The sequence below is a fragment of the Bubalus bubalis genome, chromosome 2, assembly GCF_019923935.1.
Source record: "Bubalus bubalis isolate 160015118507 breed Murrah chromosome 2, NDDB_SH_1, whole genome shotgun sequence".
In the NCBI taxonomy this organism is placed as follows: Eukaryota; Metazoa; Chordata; class Mammalia; order Artiodactyla; family Bovidae; genus Bubalus; species Bubalus bubalis.
Window position 1 is genome coordinate 106,971,407 of NC_059158.1, and position 14,307 is coordinate 106,985,713.

At 34.3% G+C, this 14,307-nt stretch overlaps 1 protein-coding gene across 1 annotated transcript in view; it reads left to right on the top strand.

Moving 5' to 3' along the window:
• LRP1B (LDL receptor related protein 1B) overlaps positions 1-14,307 on the top strand; it is a 2,209,913-nt gene that overhangs the window by 217,393 nt on the left and 1,978,213 nt on the right. The window lies entirely within an intron of this gene.

The window sequence follows — 14,307 nt, forward strand, 5'->3', positions numbered from 1 at the left end:
CATCTTCTGTCATGTATCTTGTTCACGTAGATTTTTGTATCTTCTCCCACTCTGACTTGTCTTTTTACTGTCATTATGATATTAATGAACAATTCTGAACTTCAGTGCATTGGAATTTATCAAAGATTTGCATTATGATTGGTGTTTCTGTGTCTTAAGAAATTATTTGTAATACTGATAATGTATTGCTGCTTGTTTGTAGAAATATAAAGTAAACATTCTTTGTATACACTTTTTAAACACAGCAGTCTTGGTAAACTATCTTATTTAATTCTAATTATTAAACTATAGGGCTTCCCAGATGACACCAGTGGTACAGAACCTGCTGGCCAAGGCAGGAGACTCAAGAGATGAGCCTTTGGTCCCTGGGTTGGCAAGATACCCTGGAGAAGGAAATGACAACACACTTTAGTATTCTTACCTGGAGAATCCCGTGGCCAGTGGAGCCTGGTGGGCCACAGTCCATGGGGTCAAAAGAGTTGGACATGACTGAAGCGATTTAGCACACATAGTTTTGTAGATTTTCTGCATAATCGTATTATTTGCAAATAATAACAGTCTTATTTCTTCCTTTCTGTTAACATATTCTTAAATAGCTTTCTCACCTAATTGCAATGGGTACGTTATTTTGAATAAAACTTGAATGGATTTGGTAGAAGGGATGATCCTATCTTTTTTCTAATTTTAGGATAACATTTTTTAAAGATTCTTCATTGAAAACAATAATTACTATAGTTTCTTTCAGGTAATTCTATATTTATAAAACTTTCATTCTATTCCTTCTTTGCTTTTATTGAAATCAATGATAGACATTGAAATACAGTCAAAAATTTTTCTGTATCATTTGAAATAAAGATGCCTTACCTCCTTTGGTGTGTTAATGTACTACTGCTAGGGCTGCTGCTGCTCAGTCACTTCAGTCGTGTCTGACTCTGTGTGACCCTATGGACTATAGCCTACCAGGCTCCTCTGTCTTTGGGATTCTGCAGGCAAGAGTACTAGAGTGGGTAGCCACGCCCTCTTCCAGGGATCTTCCCTACCCAGTGATGGAACCTAGGTCTCCTGGCAGGCAGAGTCTTTACCACTGAGCCACCCAGGAAGCCCATGTTACTGTAATAAATACATTAATTTATTTTTTAATGTCAAGTAATCTTTGCATTCCTGAGATTAACAAAGTGAAGTGAAGTCGCTTAGTCGTGTCCAACTCTTTGCGACGCTGTGGACTGTAGCCCGCCAAGCTCCTCCGTCCATGGGATTCTCCAGGCAAGAATACTGGAGTGGGTTGCCATTACCTTCTCCAGGGGATCTTCCTGACCCAGGGATCGAACCCAGGTCTCCCGCATTGCAGGCAGACGCTTTAACCTCTGAGCCACCAGGGAAGCCCTACATAAACAAACTTGGTCATAATTTTACACATTTAATATTTTGACCAAATAATATTTTATATAGGATTTGTGCATCACTACTCATGAATTAAGTTGCTCTTTAAGCTTCTTTGTTTTCAAATAATGTGTATTCAGTTGTTTGATACAATGGTTAGTAGATTCAAAGTAAATATAAAGTTTAAGATCATGGTATTCACATCATCCTCTACTTTTATTGATTTTTTTGTTTGCTTCTTCTATTAATTATTGAGAGAGATATGTTAAATTATGCCAATGTAATAGCAGAGTTCCACCTTTGCATTATTTTTGCAATTTTCCTTTATGTATAAAAACTATTATTTTGATGCATGCAAATTTTAACATATCTTTCTGATGAACCTGAACATTTTGTAGTCATCATCTAGATTTAATAATAATGCTTTTTAAACTTTATGTCCATTTTGTCTAAGATTAATATACAAACACTTGGACTCTTATTATCTGCCAGGTGTATCTTTTCCATCATTTACCTTTCAACATCACTTCATCCTGATGTTTTAGACATATCTTCTGTTGATAGAATATAGCTTGATTTTTTTAATCCATTATGATCATCTTTGTCATTTAACTGGATCATTGTTTCCTTTGTAGTTATTTGAGTATTGAGAAGCTTAGATTCACCCTTTCATTGTATTTTAGGCATAGTACATTTTAATATTTTATGTGCTATATTTTATCCTAACTGTATCTTCCCTCTATCCATTTATTAGTATAAGATTAAAACTTGTAATATCTATAACTTTAATGCCTATTTCATTTACCAATGTCAAATATCAATCTATATTCTTATATTTTTTCAAGTAATAAAAACTTAAAATACAAACTACCATCAACTTTGATTTATCTTTTATACCATTTGGTTAAATAATTTATTCTAATTTTATTTTTAATAATTTTTCAGTATATTATTGTTTATATATAAAATTATGTCCAGTGCTTATTGGCCATTACTTCACTTTAGTGAGAATATGCTGATGTTTAGCTTTCTTGTCTATAATTTCTTGGTTCACAAAATCTTTTATATTTATATTTCTCTATACACTGAAGATAAAGTTCCACTCTTTTGTTTTTATTTAGTTATAAGGAAATTATGTCTCTGTTGTCATTTCTTTGTGGATGGGATTACCAGTTTCCTAGGACAGTATCCATGTATGCCAGTTATCATGAAATAATAATATTTACTCTTTCATTCCCAAAATCACTTGGACAAATAATTGTGATATTTTTGCCTAATCTAGATACTATTTCTCTAAATTTGTTAAGAACATTATCTTTTTGGATTTGTTGTTTCTACAACCAATATCTTTTTAGTTGGTTGTTTCTAAGGTTTCAGTGTACCATGCCTAAGATTGAATTTCTCTATATATTTCTTCCTCCTTTTCTTGTGCTTCCTGTTCTGTGTATTGATGTATTTTATCAAATACGAAAATTTATCACTCATTATCTTTTCTAATCATCCTTTTCATTCTCTCTCTGTTTCTTCTCTTTCTGATTAGTCAGTTAACTTTTCCATCATAACTCTTGTCTTCATTGGTCTTAACGTCCTTTCATATTTTTTATCTCTTTCTTGGCTATATTCAATATAATACCTATAGATTTATTTCCCAGTTCATTAATCCACTATTAAGTTTTACATGTTAATTAGTATATTTTAAAATTTCTAAAATATCTATATATTTTTCAAGTGTACTTGTTCCTTTTATAGTCAATGCTTTTTACTCATTTTTATTTTCTTTTATTCATTTTGATACATATTATTTTTATCAGATAATTTCACTACCTGAAATCTATTTTTGTGAAGTCTCCATATCCTATGTATTATTTTGCCAATTTCTTGCTCATGGTTGCTTGATTTATTGTGAGTTTAGTAATTTTTATTTTTACATATAAGTTATTATTACTCAAAAGTTTATCTATGGAGATTCTTTTAGGATTAAATGGAAGAGATTAGTCCAGAGAAGATTTTCAGAAACTTCTACCAAGGTGATTATAATGTGGAAATATTTCAAATTCTTAGCTTGAGATTTCAGTGGTTGTTTTTTAACTGCCACTGGTTTGTTTTGTAGCTTGTTTTGTTATTGTAACTCTCAGTAAATATAAGACTACCACTCTTTAGTAAACAAGGCCAAGAACCTATGTCAGAGCAGGATAGTGGTTGTGAATTTTCACCAGCAGTTTTCTTCTCTATCTCCTTGCAGTTGGATTTATTTTTATTTTGTCGTTTATACTCATAATGTAGCCTTTGGGTGTTGTCATTATATCAAGGGAGTAAAATGATCTCCTTATGTGGGTCTTTGTTTCCCTTTTGATCCCTGTTCCCAGAAGACCTTTAAAGCAGATAGTCACCTTCACAGTTGTAGGGAAGGAAACTTTTCCTTTTGTCCCTTTTAGGTTCTTTGGCTGATCTAATGATTAAGTTGACATAAAACAGATTAACAGGAGAATAAGAAATTTAATTTATTATGTATTTTGTTGCCGTTCAGTCGCTCAGCTGTGTCTGACTCTTTGCAACACCATGAACTGCAGCACACCAGGCTTCCCTGTTCTTTACCATCTCCCGGAGCTTGTTCAAACCCATGTCCATTGAGTCAGTGGTACGATCCAACCATCTCATGCTCTGGCGTCCCCTTCTCCTCCTGCCTTCAATCTTTCCCAGCATCAGGGTCTTTTCCAGTGAGTTGGCTCTTCACATCAGGTGGCCAAAGTATTAGAGCTTCAGCTTCAGTATCAGTCCTTCCAATGAACATTCAGGATTGATTTCCTTTAGGACTGACTGATTGGATCTCCTTGCAGTTCAAGGGACTCTCAAGAGTCTTCTCTAACACCACAGTTGAAAAGCATCAATTTTTCAGCACTCAGCCTTTTTTGCAGTCCAGCTCTCACATCCATACTTGACTACTGGAAAAACCATAGCTTTGACAGTACAGACCTTTGCCAGCAAAATGAGGATTTTGTTTTTTAATATGCTGTGTAGGTTTATCATAGCTTTTCTTCCAAGGAGCAAGCATCTGCAAATTTCATGGCTGCAGTCACTGTCTGCAGTGATTTTGAAGCCCAAGAAAATAGTCTGTCACAGTTTTCATCCCCCCCGCCCCATCTTTTTGCCATGAAGTGATGGGACCTAATGTCATGATTTTAGTTTCTTTCTTAGTGTATATGAGGACTCATAAAAATATGGGACTCAAAGAAGTGACCAAAGTAGGTTCCTTTTATACCCTTTAGGCAAAGACCCAATAAATTTGTGAAGAATTAATAAAACAAAAGAGTTTGGGCTTGGCTAATTAGTGGAGAAGTAACAAGGTTTGTTATATGGATTCCTTCATCCTACATTCCCTATCTCTAGTGATAAGCATTTCTCTGTATTTCTGGGAACAAGGAAAGCACATTTCACATGAGGGATTCAAATCTTGCTTCAGGGATACAAAGGAGGATCAAATTGTCCTTCCATCTGCTAATTTTTAAGTAACTTAATTCAAGATCATCAGTGTACCAAAGTAGTATAATTTGGGTTGGCATTTTTTCTTCTCTTCACCACAGTCAGCAAATATCCACAATATGTATGAATGATGTCAGATGCCCTTTAATTCTCTATTTTCCTTCATTTTCTTAGTCTTTGACCTCAGAGTATCCCCTACTGTCTTACCAGCTCTAAATATTTATACTTTTCAGAAAGCTGAATTATAAATGTTAGTTGCTCTTTTATGTCTTCCAAAGCTGCAATGTTAAATTTATCATTAAAAAAAAATTAGAAAAAAGCTGCATTTTCCAAAATATGTTATACATAACAATTTTACTCCTCTTTTTAATTTTCATCCTAAAATTTAAACATAGATATTTGGATGTAATGCAATGATGGCTCAGTAGGTAAAGAATCCACCTGTAATGCAAGAGACATGTGTTTTATTTCTGGGTTTGGGAATATCCCCTGGAGGATGGCATGGCAACCCACTGCAGTGTTCTTGCCATGAAAATCCCATTGACAGAGGAGACTGTGGGGCTACTGTCCATGTGATCACGAAGAGTCAACACACTGAAGCAACAGTGTACATACACACAATTTTGACCTAAGTAGTAAGATAATAAAATATTTCCCTGATAATCCCTAGGAAGATATTATAGATGATATACCTGAAGTAGACTGCAGATTACTTTGATTTTAAAATGGTACACTGATAAAATATATTCCCATTAAATATTCTGATAGAATATTTTTGTATTCAATGTCATTTTTTAAATTCCACTTGCAGTGGAAGAAGGAAAACATAATAGTGAATTAGCAGTCATATAAATAAGCAGTGATGAAAGGTTAAGTCTGCTAACCATGCATTACAAATCATAACAAAATATACTGCATTTTATGAATAAATGATTGATTTTCTTGTTGTTCACTCACTCAGTTGTGTCCAATCCCATGGACTGCACCACACCAGGCTTCCCTGTCCATCATCAACTCCCAGAGTTTACTCAAATTCATGTCTATTGAGTGGGTGATGCCATCCAACCATCTCATCCTCTGTCATCCCCTTCTCCTGCAGCCTTCAATCTTTCCCAGCATTAAGGTCTTTTCTAATAAGTTGGCTATTCATATCAGGTGACCAAAGTAATAGAGTTTCAGTTTCAGCATCAGTCCTTCCAGTGAACATTCAGGGTTGATTGACTAGTTTGATCGCCTTGCACTCCAAGGTACTCTCAAGAGTCTTCCCCAACACCACAGTTCAAAAGCATCAGTTCTTCAGTGCTCAGCCTTCTTTATAGCCAAACTCTCACATTCATACATGACTAGTGGAAAAACCATAGCTTTGACTAGATGGACCTTTGTCAGCAAAGTAATGTCTCTGCTTTTGAATACACTGTCTAGGTTTGTCATAGATTTTCTTCCAAGAAGCAAGCATCTTTTAATGTCATGGTTGGAGTCACCATCTGCAGTTATTTTGAAGCCCAAGAAAATAAAGTCCCTATTTCCTTTGTTTCCCCATCTGTTTGCCATGAAGTGATGGGACCAGTTGCCATGATCTTAGATTTTTGAATGTTGAGTTTTAAGCCAATTGTTTCACTCTCTCTCCTCTTTCAACTTCATCATGACCATGGTAATTAATAAATGTCAAGAAAATATTATCATTTTTTGCCATATGTTTCATTTTGGGCTTCCCTGGTGGCTCAGTAGTAAAGAATTCACCAGCCAATGCAGGAGACATGGGTTCATTCCCTGGGTCAGGAAGATCCCCTGGAGAAGGAAATGACAGCCCACTCTAATATTCTTGCCTAGGAAATCCCATGGACACAGGAGCCTTGTGGGCTACAGTCCATTGGGTCACAAAAGAATCATACACAACTTAGCAACTAAACAACAATCTTTCATTTTACGTAGACTTACCACTTAACAAATATTAGTTTCTTATAATTGTTAGTGTTGGTAAGATTGGTAAATTCTCTTTTAAAACTTAATTCTCTTCAAGAAACTGAACAAAGGTAGCTAAAATTTTGACTGGAGCATTTGAGTCATATAAATATTCCAAGATGATCATGCATTGAAAATCTGTATCAAGGTTTATCTGAATTTACATCACTTTTGAGTTCTGTGGTTAATGCTTTGTAACAACCTGTACTTCGAATATAATTTGAAATTTCTTTTCTTTTTATGAAACATACTTACATAAGCATTACATGGCTTTGCTAAGAAATCTTTTATGTATGAGTCTGAGTATATTTTATAGGTCTGAGAGAAAATGTAAAATTGAAGGCTTATATGGATTAAGAAGGGAGACTCAAAATGTTCAGAGGCCCCAAGTCATCACTTTGCTTCTCATGTTAATAAGAGAATGTTCTTTGCTTGTATTACAGTGCTTTACATTTCCAAAGTAATGAACAATGTGCTTTGTTATTTCTTAAAATGTCCTCTTTTCTCAGGCTAAAATGCCTTAATTCTTTTAATGTTAGAACACAGCTATTGCTCTCTTAAAAAGAAAGAGTTTTATTTAAGGAGTTGATGATCTGATAACCTCAACAAGTATAAAGCACTCTTGAAGTACCTGCATCTTGGTTTTAAAATTAAAATGCACTTTAGTTGAAAACGAGGCTTTTTCTTACTTTCAAAGTAATTATGTGAATGTAACTTTTCTCTCTACCCCTAACTACATCATTCCCAAACTAGTCCACCTACTTCCTTTTTGCCGCCTGTTATGTTACTAAGGACAAAGATGGTATCACTTTTCATTTCAAATACCAGCTGAGTCTCTATTACATAAAGACAAAAAAAAAATGCTCTAGATTAGAAAATGATATAACTTTTATCTCCAGATTTGTTTTTGTTTTGTTTACATTCCTATACATCACATATCCTCTGCTAATTGTTTTATTAATCTCAAAATCCCATTTCAATAGAATACCTTTTCTTTAAAAATATATATCTAATCATTCTTAAAATCAAATTTATATTAAAATTCTTTCATAAAATAATTTAGCCATATGAATAGTCCTGTGAAGTGAACTTTATGAATAAGATAATGTTTTAAAATATTTACTTTTTATATAGGATCAATATGGAATGTTTTCAGTGGTTGAAAATTTGAATCAATTTTAAGAATCCAAAGAGAATCCTTTAGATAATTGCTATCTTTCCCTTGTAGCTCAGTTGGTAAAGAATCTGTCTACCATACAGGAGACCTGGGTTCAATTCCTTGATCGGGAAGATCCCCTGGAGAAGGAAATGGCAACCCACTCCAGTATTCTTGCCTGGAGAATCCTATGGACAGAAGAGCCTGGCAGGCTATAGTCCATGGGGTCGCAAGAGTCAGACAGGACTACGCAACTAAACCACCACCAATTGTTATTTAGGACTAAATGTAATTGATCATGCCAATCTCAACTGTATTCTTCCTCTGTTTCCTGAGTACAGCTCTATCTACCTTTTGTGATTAATCTCAAACACCAGTAAAGCTTCAAAAAACAAACAACTCCCCCCCTCTCCACCCAACACACACACACACAAAAGGCAAAAAACCATTCCTGATCTTTTGGTTTGGTATCTCCACCACCTTTTAAAAAAAAAAATATATATATATAACAACATTTTGTATTGTTCCAAGTTCTTTTTAATGAGAATACCCTGGTAATTGTCTAATTCCTCTATCCCTCCCCCCATGCACACCATTAGATTTTAAACTAACATATCCTAAAGCTTGTAACTTCTCAGTTATCTTTACACCTTTCCAAGTGCTTAGTTCTGCAGTGCCCATTGTAGAGTCTATGATAATCATTTTTACTTGGTACATGGGAAAATATACTTAAAATTGGCCAGAGCAATTATCAGACTTCTCTGGACTTCTAAGAATAAATATAGTGTTTATGTATTTTACCACTCTCATGTAAATGAGCACATATGTGTGCAGATGTTTGTGTGTATCTATATTGCTCATGTAAGCTCCAAGGAGAAAAAATAAAACAGCGTGTTTAACATCTCATAGATATGGAAGAGTATGTAGCCTCTAAGACACTAAAAATAATGGCTTTCATTTTAATGATAGCCAGTTGAAGTTAATGAGAAGCAGCTTGAAACTCCATTTGGTAAAAACATAAAAATATGAGGGAAAGCGAAAAGAGAGTGTATCTTAATGAGTCTGATAACATTTGGTAAGTCAGTTTCCTTATCATAAAATGAGAGTTGGCTTAAAAATTCTTCAAATTGCTTCTGTTTTAAAAATGCTGTGAGATTAAACACATTACATAAGAACAAAGGAATACCTTTCTGTAAAGTGTAGCCAATTTGATTTAAATCCCAAACCAACAGGATGAGTTGGTTGAACTCATTGAACAAATTAACTACCCATCCCTTCTGCTGGCCCACCACAATGATTGGTATTCATTTTGGAGGATAGTTAATTTTCTCAAAAGACTGATATTTGGACTATCATTACCAGATGTTCTACTGAATAAATCAGTCAAACAGTTCACTAAATAGTCCCTGTGTGTCTTGGAAGGTGATGTACCTCTGAAGTCCCCGAGGAGTAAGTTACTTGACAGAGTCTTATCCAATAATTATGGCATTTTAAGACAGATATATGTATTCTGTGTTGCAGTGAGTCTCTCTTGCTGACTTAAAATGTCAAGTTTTGTTTTTAAAAATGTTAAAATTAAACTAAGGGGAATATGGTCATTATAATGATGCAGCTCAAGTACTTAAAATCATTAATATCCTTTATGGAGAAACTGGTTGTAACTATTATTTAGATTAATATTTTAAAGTCTCAAGGCACTAGCATAGGCCAGAGTTTCAGAATTTTGCATTCCTAGATAATTTTAAATCAAAGATACAGTGGCTTGAATGTGCCAGATTGTGCCATGTGTTCCTGGAAATGACATGGACACTTTAGAAAGATCTTTTAGGCAATAAGTAGACAAAACAGTTAAAAGCCCTCATTTTCCATAGTCAACTTCTTCTATGGATCTTGGATTCTTGCAATATTTTGAAAGCTGTCCCACCCTAGGCTATTTTTATTGTAATAACAGTTACTTTTTTCATCTCTGGATCACTCTGACTTGACAATGAACTTCAAGAATTTAGAGACTATTTTATTCATTTCTGTAACTCAGATGCCAATCTTGTGCTCAGCTCAAGCAGAATCTGTAAGATTTGTGGAATAAATTAAATGAATGCCATTTCCATATGTTTATACTACACTGTATGTGCCTACTTTATGCTCTAAGAAGGAATGATTTAAAGAAATGAGAATATGACAGATTTAAGAATTTTTATTTCAAATTTTTCTTCCATGATAAGAAAGAGAAGACAATTAAAATTAAAACTGTAAAGTATCACAGTTCATGGGGACTGAAACAACTGTCTTCCCATAAAAGAGCAAACATGTGAACCATCATAGTTCCTTCCTAACCATAGTTTGGGGGTAGGGAGGGAAAGATGAGGGAAAGCAAAAGGCAAAAACCGAAGCAAAACTCAGAAATGATTTATGATTTTCCCATTAGTATCTTTAGATAAGTGTAGAAAAACCTCATCAATACAATTAGCAGACCACCATATGCATCAGTCTGGGTTTTGGTTGTAACAACTGAGAATTACACTAGCTAACTAAAGGAGAGAAGGAATTTATTGAAAAGATAGCTCAGAAAATTGACTGGAAGTTTGGAAAAGCAGATTAAAATCAAAAGACTGTGTCACTGATTAAGGTAACTCTTCTGGACACTTGCCAGTCATGAATAACAAAATCAATGAATGTCTGCCACAACTTAAGGAAAACATTATATGATGAGCAAAATCTAGACTGGGTTTGCTCTAAGGAAGCAAAGGATCACTCAAAAGATGAAAAGGAATATGTGTGGACAAAATTTTTTTAAATGTGGTTTACTTTTTAAAAATTCAAAACTTCTGTTTTGTTAAATTTAGACTAAGAGATGGAGGAAATAGTGCTGAAGATTACTGCTTGGATAGATTGTTTTTCCCCAAATTTAGGACATTTGCCCATGGTTCATGCAGTATATGACTTTTTTACAATAATTTTCTTATTAAACAGATCTGTGATCCAGAAAGACTATAAAAATGATTCATGATTTCTTTCTAATTTTATTGTGATCTAAAGACTTTCAAAAATCAACCAATAGCCATTTATTGTGCCAAATTCATAGTATATACTACTTAGTACTTCAGGTACCATGTGTAACTGAACCCCCCACAAGGTTTATGAATTAGTCAGAGGTGAAAGTTATGAACCCAAATCAGTAAATAACAATCAAACTAACAAAAACAAGTTAATCTATGCTTTAAGTGGAGTGTTGTTAAAAACGTGGCTATTATACCAAACTTGATTTTTTGTATCATGTATACATGCATTTTTATTAGCATTATGGTAAGGAATTTAGAGAAAAAAAAAAAAAGTTCTTGTAAGGATCATCATTACTTAAACTTAGAAGATTGTTTTGAACACGGTTATTGATGTAACTCAATGTCCAGAAAATATTTAGTGTATGAAATTATGTATTCAATACAAATATATGTTAATTCCAGTGCCAGCTTTACCACCACTTACATATTTTACAATTGTCTATAAAATACAAGTGTGTGAAGTCACTCAGTCATGTCCAGTTCTTTGTGAGCCCGTGGATTGTAGCCCACCAGGCTCCTCTGTTCATGGAATTTTTTACACAAGAGTACTGGAGTGGGTTGCTATTTCCTTCTCCAGGGTATCTTCCCGACCCAGGTATTGAACCTGGGTCTCCTTCATTGCAGGCAGACACTTTACCACCTGGGCCACCATGGAAGCCCATAAAAATACAAAACGGTATGTGAATGTTGCTTCAAAGTAGAGTTCCGATGGGGGTTATCAAATCAAGCCTTAAGACACATACTTAAAGGTTATATGAGGTATAAGTAAGAAGATCGGGTGTGTGAACTACTGAATAGATGGAAAATGGTGACAATTAAGAGGTGAAACTAGTTTTAGTTTTGATTATTATTTATTTTGTTGTTTTTTTCAGAGTTTTCAGTTATGGAATACTAAAAATAGTTTCCATTGGCTAGGCAGTTTCTAAGAATTGTACTCAAGGATGCAATAGAAGAGAAAGAAGTCAAACTGCTTCCTCAGGGAAATAGAACGTAGTAACCAATACAAAGGCTTCCCTGATGGCTCAGTGGTAAGGAATCCACCTGCCAATGCAGGAGACTTGGGTTCAATCCCTGGGTCAGGAGAAGGAAACAGCAACCCACTCTGGTGTTCTTGCCTGGGAAATCCCATGGACGGAGGAATTGGCTGGTTACAGTCCATGGGGTCACAAAGAGTTGGACACAGATTAGTGACTAAACAACAACAACTGATACATGCATTCAGCAAGTCCAAAACCTAAAGCTGTGGAGACATTTGTACATGAACCAGTGACTTCTGTATCTACTTCTGTCACTTGGAACCTATAGCTACCTAGTCTGACCACAAGGATCATAATTTTAAGAACAATTTATATTTATTAACACTCATCATCTGTTTTTATCTGTGCTTTTTGAGATAGCATTAAATGTAACTGAGAAGAAAAATTACTTAGATGACAAATATTTGGTATCAAGATGACTCAGTCCTTAAAATGTAATGAACAAAATACTGTACATGGTGGTAATATTATCCACTTAACTAATGCCTCCCCTGTATGATATGGTTATCGCTTATTTCCCTTTGTGTTTTTCATGTATCTTAACCACATTCCTATCAGATAGAAGTTATTATCCGCCATCTGAGACACAAAGATGTTAAGTCATTTGCCAAGGTTACTCTACAAACAGGAGGCCGACATTTATTCTTAAGAAGTCCAAAGCCTGTACTCCTTCCCTAGGTTTTGCAGAGGTTACAGCTGACCTAATAGATTGCCTTGCCCAGCAGAGCCAGAATTTGCTTCCAGAAGCATGTCTATATTAGCAGCATGAAGCTGATCTACATGTGATAATTGTGCCATTAATGTAATCGGAATATTGAGCCACTCAGATCTTCCTGACCCAAGGCTCAAGGGTAAAAGTGGAGAATGGTAATAGCTGCCTGCTGGTTTCAACTGGGGTTATTTCCAGGACATTGTTTAGCCTGGACATTGAGAATCAGATACAAAATTCTAGCAATCTTCTTTGACATGTGTGCAAGGCACAAATGGGTTTGTGAATACCTTTCCTTTAGCTTAGTCAGTGTGTTATGGAAGTCAGACAGATTCTTTTCAGCCCAACACTCAACAAAACAGTGTGGACTCTAGAACAGTGTTGTCATAGAGCAGTACTGTGGGCTTCATGTGATCTATCGACCTCTTTTTATTATAATTTTATAGTCATAATTGAGAATACAATTTTATATTCTAGGAACTGTATTACCTCTTATCCAGAAGACCATATACCATTGGTTCTATAGAATATTTTGGAAAATACTTTTCTACAGGTCAATCAAGTTTAGTGATATATTTGCTATCCATTAACACACACAACATAGACATTTTAAAATTAGCATATGAACTTAGATAATATATTCTACTAAGAAAGGAAATAATTTATCAAATGACATGACCTTGATTTATTAATCTAACACATTTGCCATTGTAATATCTATTCCATGTTGAAAAAGCCTGCTTGTCAGACTTGTCACATGCTGTTTGTGTAACTGGTAATTACAGAATCAAGATGAATTATCCTCTATTTTTAAAGGGTATGAAATAGCCACCAACCAATTAATATATCTCTCATTCTTTGAACAAAAAAAGAGAAAACTAAATCTTATTTTAAGGTCATTTGTCTATTCCCCTCCTTCCCTTCCACCCATCTCATAGGGGTGCACATTAAAACCTGTAATTCCATTTCTTATCATTAAGAGAAGCTTCCTTAACATAGGGTGTCATAGAATTCTCACACAGAATTATTTTCCTATGAATTGCTAATCACAAACTCTCTTACAACCTGAAATATATTTGGTAGCAATACCCAAATTCACTTTCCTTAATTTTTCAGATTTGCTTTGGATAAAACATTCCTTTTCCTAAGTTAGTTATATTGCTGATGCTAGAAATTAGGTCAAAGTAAAGAAAGGACTGTTTAACCTCTAAAAGCCCTAACTTGTAATTTTTGCTTAGCTTGTGTAAATGACTAACCACAGGTTAGTTCTGGAGTTCTAGATGTTTTGAAAAAAAATATTTTATCATCAGGAAAGACATTAACTCATGAATAAAGGTCATGAAATTGATAAAAAAAAGTTTTTATGTAATTACTCCTTATAGAATATATGTTCTTAAATCACTATAAATTCAAAGTTAAATTATCATAAAGGGCAACTGAAAAATTGGTAGAAAAAAATTAAATTTTATATATGTATATTTATATGTGTATATGCATATATACCTACATTTTACATACATGTAG